The 10,802-nt window shown below is 37.1% G+C and overlaps 1 protein-coding gene across 2 annotated transcripts in view; it reads right to left on the bottom strand.

The window, feature by feature from the left end:
• The window catches only part of GLS (glutaminase), a 93,557-nt gene that overhangs the window by 73,288 nt on the left and 9,467 nt on the right, over window positions 1-10,802 (bottom strand). The window contains exon 1 of one of the 2 annotated variants that reach the window (XM_011355947.2): window positions 1,806-1,810. The exons of the other annotated variant lie outside the window; for it this stretch is intronic. The gene's annotated coding sequence lies outside the window, so the exon portion shown is untranslated. Of the gene's footprint in view, window positions 1-1,805; window positions 1,811-10,802 lie in introns of those variants that run through there. 2 annotated transcript variants of the gene reach the window in all.

Consider the following 10,802-nt stretch of genomic DNA (forward strand, 5'->3'; position numbering starts at 1 on the left):
CTCCGGTCCCCCGCCCTGGGCGCGCCGGCATAGGGTGGCGAGGGGCTGCGCCCGTTTCAGAGCCGCGCAGGCGGAGGCGGGGGGCCGCAGGAGCAAGTCCCGCAGCATCGTCGAGCCTCGAAGCCGCATCATGCCGCCTGGTTAGTCAGTGCAGGCTCGACAGAGGAGGATGCTCGGGGCGTGGGCCGCAGCTCTCCGGGTATGCGTTCTCCCGCGGGACGGCCAGAGGGCAAGTAAGGACAGGGGCAGCGACGTGAGTGTGGGTGAGGTTCTGGCTGCGTTGCCGCTGCCGCTGCCGCTGCCCCAGAGGCCGCCAGAGGCTGATTCTCCTCTCACCGCCCAGGACTCCGCACTGAGGCTGAACTGCAGGGGAGGGCCAAAGACATTCCGCGCTCACCCTTCTGGGGGCGGGAGGACGCAGGTGGCCTGCCCACTTAGCCTGCTCCGATTGGCTCAGGTTCTCAACCTCTCTTCTGATTGGTGACTGGAGCAGTCAAATTTCTCTCGGCGCTTGATGCGCGAAGAGTCGGGCGGGGGACTGGCGGGGGACTGGCGGGGGCGGGAAGAGAAATCAAACTGACGTGTGAGGCGGAAAACCAGGCGGAGCTCCAGAGTTGCTCCTTCCCTCTCGCTTTGTCAACCCCGAGGCTGCACTGTTTGGGACAGGGGATTCAGAGGTCTCCTCTTTAAAGAAGCTGATGGACTCCTGGACTCCGGGACCTCAAACTGCAGGGGAGATTGATAAGCTCCTGCAGCTGGGTGGCCGGCGGTCCGCGGGGCTGGCAGGAGCTCGGCTGGTCCAAGCGTGCAGCTGGCCCCTGTGCTATCCGCAAGGGCGCGTGGCGACGCCTCTTAGGGCCGCGGTCCCACGAAGGCAGCCCCAAACAAGCCTCGTTCCTCTGCCAAATGTTACATTTACTTGAAACTTTCCATGGTTGGCGACTACCCAGATGTGAAGTGTTTTGGAAAAAATGAGCCAAATCCTTTCAGCTATGCGATTTAGCCATTTGGAGGGTTGGAGTTCGTAGGAGGGCAAAAGGGGGCGGGGGGTGAGATTCCAAAATACGCTGCTTTTCTTTTTAAACATGATTTTTTAAATATGCACCAGTATCTCAAAAATAGTTTTGAACAGCAGTGATTCCCTCAACACTAATTTGCTTGAAAGAAAAATGTATATATATATACATTTTTTAATGAAAGCTGCTTCATCATTAAAAAATAGAAGCGACCGAATACTGGTTCTCTACATCGTTTTAGGCTAGTATTACTATCCATTTATCCTTTTGGAGCTGTAGAAAAAGAGCCAAGAATCTGGTAAACTTTTGACTTTTTCTCTGAGCCTACACTCCACTCCACGACAAAAGTGTTTTTAGACAGCTTCCTGACACAAGTATGTTTAAATGCCTAGATCCATAAAGGTTAATGAGGTGATTTTTATGAAACAAAGTGGTGTCAGGTGCTTCATAAACTAATTACAAGATTTAGTAATCTAATGAATCTTAAAATATTTCCCTAGATTAATAATGAGGAATTCTGGCTGTACCTACAGGTTATGTGACCTTTGACATGTCATAGTTTGCCATGTTAAAGTTTTTTCTGTGTGCTCTTTAACCGGAGGAACATGGAACAAGTTATCGTCTAAAGCACTTAATCACATTTTTTTAAAAAGTTAAGATAATTGCAAATTATTCCGAGGGCTTTTATTACTACTTAATGTTACCTGTCACAAAAATTTGAAGAGTCAAAGTAATAATGTATTCAGGAAAAGGAACATCAAGTTTTGGAGAAAACATAACAAATGCTACTTTTGCCTGACCTTTCCAGTCTGACTACCAATGACACAAACCTGATTATTTTTCCATCTCTTAGGTATAACTAGTTATCAGTTTTGACTGCCTCCTTTCTCTCAGCCACATCCAAGCTATTGATAGATCCAGTTATTATTTTCCTCCTGTTTTTTTTTTTTCTCAGTTTCTGTAATTTTTCCAGTGGTTAAAAGTTTAACTACTTTATAGTATACTTAACAAATATAAAAGAATACCTAGTACTAGATTATTTTCTAGAGCTTCTACTTTCAGGGATGATCTCCTGAGAATGGACAGATGTTATTCCTGTAACATTTAGAAAAACTTGTCTGCTGAAATTTAACCCCTTCTTTGAGAAGACCAATGAAAAGGTTATAGAGAATTGAAGTGACTACAAATAAAGATGTGATCCATTAATGCTTTTATTCGATTCTTTTCTTCATCTTATTTAATTTTTTAAAAAAATTTTAGTGATTTTTTTAAATCAAATACAACTTTGGAATTATGAATTGGAGTTAATTACTATTTCCATTAGGTTATTCACCTAATAATTATGTCATCGCATAAACAAAATATCGCTTATAAAAGATTTTCTACACATGCACTAGTTCATCAAAATATCTAGAAATAGAAAATGGCTCTCCAGATTAACATGTGGCTGGGTTGTCAGAGCTACTCTTAGACTTCCTCTTTGCTACTAAGTGCAGCTATCCTACAATGGGTTATGGTCTCATAGCTGTTGAGAATGCAATTAACATCCAAAGGAAAAATTGGAATGTATGCATTTTGTTTCTCTTCTACCTGGAAACACAGTTCTTGAGCTTCTATGTTCTTTTGAAGATTGGAAAAGACCAGCATTTCAAGATCATAATATAACCTATATATAAATTCCAGATATTACCCTTAACAAAAACTAGAAGATTATTATTTGTTGACCTAGAGCTAAACAGAAAATAATTCTACTCTGACTAATGGCTTAAAAAGATTGCCTAAGCTTATTTTTTTGTTTGTTCTTCTATTTAGAGATTAGAATAAGGTTTAGGAAACCTCTAAACAAGCTTCTGTTACTACTTCCCTTTCTTCTGTTGCTTTCCTGCTTTAACTAACTTCCTAGTCTCCCTGATAAACCCTGCCAAATATGGCTTATTTTTCCAAAGCTGAATTTAGCTCTGTATTAAAATAAGTATTATAAATTCCTCATCTGTAAAATGATAATGTTGGTATCTTATCTCATAGGGTTGTGAGGATTAAATGAATCAATACATGTAGAGCACTTAAGGCAATGGCAGTGGCACTCTTTAAGTGTTAGCCATAACAGTTGTCACGTCTATTATTGAAAAGCCAAACAGAATTGTTTTAAACTATCAACCATAAAACATCATTTAAGAAGAAACTAGCTCCCCAAAATGAGACTATTTACTTACTTCATTTTTAGGAAACAAACCAAGAATTGCTAAAGCATCTTGAAATACAAACAGACTGCTGCAAAAACAGATTAAGCAAAGCTAGGCTCAGTGCCCAAGGTACCAGCTATGTATGAATAACTAAAAAAAGTACTAAAGAAAAAAGAATTGCTAGATAAAACAAACGAAACTGGACTAAATGTAAATGTCATATATAATTAAATCTAAAAAATCTGTCATTTTCTACCCGTGTAAATTAAATTCAACCTCTATGCCTTGCAACATCACACAAAAATGGTGAGAGAGCTTTTCATCAAATATGAAGAAACTAATTGAATATTTTGTTTAAAATACTAATTATATGAAATTCTTTTTGAGGGTTCCCTGATAGTTGGAATGAGAGTTGGGTGATTGTTATTTTTCCTTCATTTAGAATGATATAGTAAAAATTTCAATTAGCTCAGTATATAAGTTAATATTGTTTATACTTAAATCACAATTATATGCGTAGACCTTGCAGATATTAAAGTTATTTTGATATCTATTTTTTGTAAATTCATAAAAAGTATGAATTAATGTTAGTTCAATATAAATATTAAACTAAATAATATTAATATTAGTTCAATATAAATTGAACTAAACTCCAGCCCAGAGATGAGAAAGTCTTACTTGTATATTAGCAAAATCCCCCAAATTTTGATTTTATAAATAGTCCAAAAGTCAATCAAAAGACTACTTGTTTGGAAATGAAAACAAACCCTGTGGTAGATTGTATTACTGTTCCCAAATATTTTTGTCCCTCCCATTGGGAGGACTTTACCTCCCCACCTTGTTGAATGGTAGGCTTGGCTTTATGCCTTGATCTTTTCAGTGAAATGTGAAAGAAAATGATATATACCAGTGCTAAGCGGAAACTTTTTAAGAGTAATTGCTTGGTTCTGTCATTTCTCTTTTCATTTTACAACAAGAATAGCGTATCTCAAAGAAGGGACGCTCCTTCCCCTGGGTCCCAGAATGATGGAGCAAAGCTAAAGATGACTATGACTCATAAATAACAAAGAGAAAACTTACTGTAAGTAATTTCAATTTGGGTGTTATTACAACAGGAGTAGTTAACTTAGGTTGAGTATATATCATCAAATGAAGAAGACTTGGCAGCCATAAGACTAGTATGAATTACAGAGTATTTGAGAACTCTAAAAGATAGGCAGTCATCCTCCAGAGCAGCTGAAAATACCAAGAGGACAGTCAGAGTAGGTATTATCAGAATTTGGCATTCTCTTTCAGGGACGATTAAAACCAAAGTTCAGGTAAGAGATGTTTGATTGATGTTCTAATAAGCCATATGTATTTGGACACTTTAATTCGGAAAAATTAGCTGTGGTTTGTAGTATGAGCTCCATATCAATTATGCTGCTATGTTGGTTTTATGCTATGAACTCTAATGTTGGTTCAATATCTGATATTTGTCACATTTTTAAAGCTTGAAAAGGAAAAATAAGCCTGGGCTTTTGCCTATTTATGTTCATCCAATGATAATTTCATAGTACCAATTCAGAAACCCATTATTAAATTCCACTGAAATCATTATTTATAGAGCAAAATCCAAAACTCAGACATTTGAAAAAAGTATCAGAGTCCACAGTAGTAAATTTTGGTGTTCTGGGGTAGAAAAGAATCAATATTAATCATCTGTATATTGTGGGTTCCTTCAACTTTATCTTTACTCTTTGAGCTTCTGACATTTACAGTTAGCATGTGATTCCCTCTGTCCAGTTATAAGTCACAATAAGCAACTCTACAAAAGAAATGTTGATTTGTGATAAGGCTGCTTCTCATAGTGACATCGGTATGTTGTGAGGCAGAATTTTATTCATATGCACCCCAGATAGTAAAACAAACAGTATAATGTATAAAATATCTCTGTAGAAACAGCCTAAATGGTTATCAGTAGTCTCAAGAATAGATTAAAATAATGTAATATTTTCATATAATGGGATAACATAAATTATTTAAATTCAATTATCCCCAGTATTAAAATGGAAAAGTCTCAAAAACAATGTTGAGAAAAAAGACAAATTACAGATGGATATGTATATTATAATACCATGATTGTAAAACTTGCAAAACAATAGATATTATTATAGATTTATACATGTGTGGTTCAAAGTTTCAAATGTGCATAGGAATGGTAAACATGAAATTCAGTGTAGCGGTTATTATCTCTGGGTATATATAATGGGGAATGGGATTGAAGTGATGAATACAGGAAGCTTCAACTGTATCTGTAATGATTTATTTTTAATTTTTTTTAAAATCTGAAGCAAATATGGCATCTGGGTAGCTAATAACAGGTGTTTGTTATATTCGCTTTCTCTATGTTTGAACTATTTCATAATTAAAGAAGCTTTGTTATAATGTTGAAAGCCATTATTTTTCTCTAACAATTATAAGTTTAGAAAATATTACAAATTCAATATTCAATTTTTAGTGGTTCCTCTTAAACTTTATTTTTGCCTAACTAATGCTGGGTGATACAATTATAGGGTAGCAATATAGGAACCCTATGAATGTATTTCAAGAGTGCAACCAACAGACAATATCATTGAACCAAAAGCTTTACAAAAGGTAAGGATGACTAATATTTAATTGAAAAACTTATAAAAAATTATTTGGTTCTTGGCTTCCTCAAACATAAATACAAAAGATTATTTCCTCAGTCAAATATGAATAAAAATATATATCCATCCTTCCTTTGAAGGCAAAGAAGCTATTTATCTTTGTAATATTGCTGTTTAGGGACATGTCAATTGCTAAATTTTATGGCTATAGAAATTATAAGTTGATAAGGTCACACAGCTAATTAGCAATAAAGTTGCCAGAGATATAACCTCAAACTAGATGTGGCCCTTGCCCTCATTTCTTTTGAGCCATTGGACAGATACCTACAAGAGACATGCTTATGGGTGCAAAAACACCACTAGGCTCATAAAAATCTTTGGGAATAATTTCTCCAATGAGGGACTCAGTAAGTAAGTTGAGTATAGCAGACCAGGTTGCACTATATTAGGGAATAACAATGCTCCAGTAAGTTGGAAATGGAATGTCCTGTCTAGAGGGGGAGTAACTAATCCATTCCAGCCAATTTTAGCTAAGTGGAATGCAGGTACAGTTAGCTAGACCTTTGAATTCTTTAAGATATTCCACAAATATGATATTTAAAAATAAATAAAATTTAACTTTTTAAAAGTAAGCAGCTCACTCAATTTTTTGAAACACTAGCTTAGTCAAAACAAAAAAAAAATCTATAAGAATAATTTGGCCCATGAACCACCATGTTTCCAATTCTGCCCTGAACAATCATATGGTGGGAGATAAATAAAATCTAGTCTTTTGGTTTAAGGAAGTAGACAAACCACAGGTACATAGACTCCTAATTAAAATACAGTATTCTGGATGCTATAAACATTATATATATATATGTATATTCAGTGAGTAAAGATGATATAGAAATAAATTCTATTAGGGAGATTATGGAATATTTTAGAAAAGAGGTGACATTTGGTAGGAAGAAATTCAGATGTATAGGTTGACAAGGGCATTCTTTCAAGAACAAAAAAAGAATGACATTAAATAGTAGGTTCAGAGAATTACAAATAATCCACTGTGGTTTTATTAGCACTCTTCACTAAATATTTCCAGTCTCTTCCTGTGTAGGATTGCATATCCCTACTCTATTGAAGTTGGATGTATACGGGCAAATTTCTTTGGCCAGGAAAATGTGATTATAAACTTAAAAAACCAATGCATAATTTTCTACTCTCTCTTTCCCTATGCTCCTATTAATGCTTAAAGCTGGTGGCTTCTCTGTCTACCTGGGTCTTTCAATTCAAAGAAAACAACGTTGTCATTTTAAGCTATGATTTGGGGGCTATTTGTTACCACAGCAAAACTTGTCGTATCCTGATTGATCCATCTAATGTGAGAGGAAAGTATGAGAAAGAGCATTGAATCATAGAGAAGCCAGTCCTGTTGGCAAAATATGTAAAGGTCAGCTTATAAAACGACCATTTACCTAAAAATGTGTGTCCAAAATATGTGAATCAGAGAATTCAACTAAACATATTTTATGCTTTTTTAATTGAATGCCATTTCTGACTAGCTGTTCTTATTTCCACAACTAACTCTAAAGTTAACAAATATTATTTGAGTCAAGAAAAAGATGTCTTCGTAATTCATCCTTTAATCTTACGGTTACATAGGCACTGATCTATATGCTCCAGGTAGAAAAAAATATCCAGAGACATCTGCAGCCTCAGTATATATTAGCCACACTTGGTATCGAACACCAGATACTCTTCCATTTCTACTGACAGAGACATAATACAAAGGAAAATGCTTACAATTTGGAGAGAAACAGACTTAGATTTTAATTCCAGCAGGGTGTACTACCTTCACACAGTATTGCCTTCATGGATTTTTACCTCCTAGTAACATTGCATTTTAATGGGGTTGTCTAGAAATATTGTTTTAATACAAGAAAGTGACTCAAATGGTGAGAACTTGACATCTCATGAAAGACAAAAACAGAGCTTTTGTGTTGATGAGCTTTGCTAACTTCCTACCTGAGAGGAGGAGATAAGAGATAGCTTATACTATATCGGTAAGTTTATGTAGGCAGAGGAAGAAATGAGGTAGGAAATAGTCTAGCTATGAAGAGTTATCCTAAATGGTAAGGCACAGAGCCTATGAATAGATTGGAATACATCTTAACATACCAAAAACACTGAGAAGAATACCAAAAGAAGAAGAGAGGATGAAGAACAAAGATGAAGATAAATTTAATCTCTTTCATAATGTAGTGTTTCCTCAATATGTTGTGAAGTAGGCCAAGGGAAGTGCCCTTAAATGTGTAACTTGCTAGGGTCTCCTCAAATTGAGAAGAAAAGCAAGTCCTTGTACAGTGAGAAATCCAATAAATAAATTTTAAGTCCAATTCTGAACACTAAAGTTATTTATTTATTTAAAAGTTTAATGATGTATATAGATTTCTAAAGGATTTCTGAACTAAGAGTCAAGCGACTGGAATTCTAGTTCCAGCCTGGCTATTACCTAGCTGGTGGACCCAGTGCCTTAGTTCCCGTGTCTATAAAGTGGGAGCTTGGACTAGGTGTCTCAAACTTGCCACCTTGGTCCAAGATATGATTCTGAGCACTGGGTACATGCAATTGTGGCTTTTAAGTGGAAATTATTCAACACTTACGCTTGAAATTTCATGTCAATTTTTTTTCCAACAAATACTATAGGAATTGCAAGGTGACACACTGTAAATATCAAGGTTAAAGAACATTTTAAGTCCAATGACTACACAGAAGCTATAAACACCTAGCATATGGCAGTTTTGCAACAGCAATAAAGAGTACACACACACCTTTAGGTTAATAATTAAAGGTACTGTTAAGGGATGGTATGAGAAGGGACAATGAGATACATAGCCAAGAACCTTAGGGCCTGGGAGGGAACTTGCCCCAGTGTGTGGGATGCTGTCACTGTAACCTGGTTGCCACTGCTTTAATCTTGGTGGGGTTTTATCCCCCTGTGGAAATAGACATTATCAGAATGTAAAGGCAACTATATTTAAGGGTAATTCATGTACTGTGCAGCCGGCTGGCACTCACACTGTGGCAGAGGGCTCTGTAATCACTCAGCATGCATGTGCTATCATTAGAGGCAGCAATTGGCTCTAAAGAGCCCTAGCAGTCAGACTCCCAACAGTCTCCAGGATAGTATTTTGATACAAATCTTAGTGTGTGCTTTTAGAGAATCATTAGCAAAAGAAGATAACCACAAGTAAATAGAAAGCAGGTGGGCTGGTACAAACAGTGTCACAAAAATAATTTTCAAGTCAATTACTGTAGGGTTTTTTTTGTTGTTGTTTTGTACTTTTTAAGGGGATGGGATATCTAGCCTCTACTTATCTCTAAATAATAAAACTCTTTTACTCCTAGCAACTACTTCCTGGAAAACAACCTGTCAAAAAGATCAAAACATTGAAAAGAGGTCTTTCGCATATTTAACAATGATAAGAGAGGTTTTAAGAGCAAAATCCTATAATAGCTTCAATCATACATGGATGTATCCACTACCTCTTAGATGAGCAGCCAGGGTCAGGAACATCTTTGCTGCAAAAATACGTATTAACCCTTCTGTGATCACTGTATCCTGGATATGGCCATTCACCCACCTGCAGAATTTTACGATAAAACAATCATTGAAATTTTTTGTGAGTGTACAGTTTGCCCCATGCATTAATTGCACAATAATAAAACAAATTGCATTCATTTTCTTGCTTCTCTCTGTGTTACACTGGACAATTTATATAACTTCAAAAGGCCTCAATTTTCTCACTTGTAAAGTGAAGATAATAGCACCCAGGTTTGGGGGCTGTTGTGAGAATTAAATGAGTAATGCATCTGTATTGTTCAGGGACAGGCCCAAACAGAAACTAAAGAGATGTTAGCTCCTGGTCTCTTGCAATCCATTTATATCAAGAAGTTGGAGTGATCTTAAGCTATAAGTCAGATCATGTTACTCTCCAGTTTAAAACCTTTAATGGCTTCCTATTGCAGTAAGGATAAAATTAAAATATGTAACCTTCCCTACAAGGCCTCCTTGGCTCTGCCTCAGTTGTGGCTACAGCCAGTCTCACACTGAGGTTTATGCTCCAGCACCATTGCCTCCTTTCAGGTCTTCAGATAGACCAGACCTATCTCATGGCGCCTGTGTGATAGTAGCACAAGGGAGATTTGGGAGCTTTGTTTCTTGTAATATGCACCAAAATCACCTCTTCTTTAATATGCACAATTGCTATTTTATAAATCTTAAGTAAAATGCTATGTAAAAACAGCTTCCAGCTCACCATTCAAAGTCAAACTGCTGCCTCTGAGGCCCTCCTAAATTGTAATTTGGGGACTGTCACTGCTTCTGCACATGCTATTCCCCCTGCCTGAAACCCTCATCTAATCTTTTTGTTACTGGCAAAATTGTACTCTGTAGGTCTCAGCTTAAATGTCACCTCCTCATGTTTTCTAGTTAAGAACTCTCATAATGCCGGGTGTTTTTTTTTCTTTCAAGCAAATGAATAATCCTCTGTGATTTCTGTGTTCTCTCCTGCTGGACTATAAGGTTCATGAGGGCCAGGATATCATGGCTGCTTCTCTCATGGCCAGTCTGGCATAGGGAAGGCATGCAGGAAGGGCTTGTTGCTGGAGTTCAATATTTCCTAACAAAGCCTACCCAAAGATATAGCAGAAGATCTCCCCCTCAACACACACACATGAAAAATTGGAAAACACTACTCCAGACGACCTGATGTCAAATTTGGAGGTCCTTTTTGAGCCAATGTCCAGGAGGGAAAGAGAAAGAAAATACCTCCATCAAACACCATGCCTTTGTATGCTGGCCTCTTCCTACTTACCCTTTAACTCACTTCCTTTCTTTCACACTGTCCTCTGCATTTCAACGTACACATGATTTTGGAGCAAAACTAACCTTTACGTAGAGGAGGGATTTGAGAAGGGGAAGTGCAGAGACC

This window comes from Pteropus vampyrus, unplaced genomic scaffold (assembly GCF_000151845.1).
Source record: "Pteropus vampyrus isolate Shadow unplaced genomic scaffold, Pvam_2.0 Scaffold2, whole genome shotgun sequence".
Lineage (NCBI taxonomy): Eukaryota > Metazoa > Chordata > Mammalia > Chiroptera > Pteropodidae > Pteropus > Pteropus vampyrus.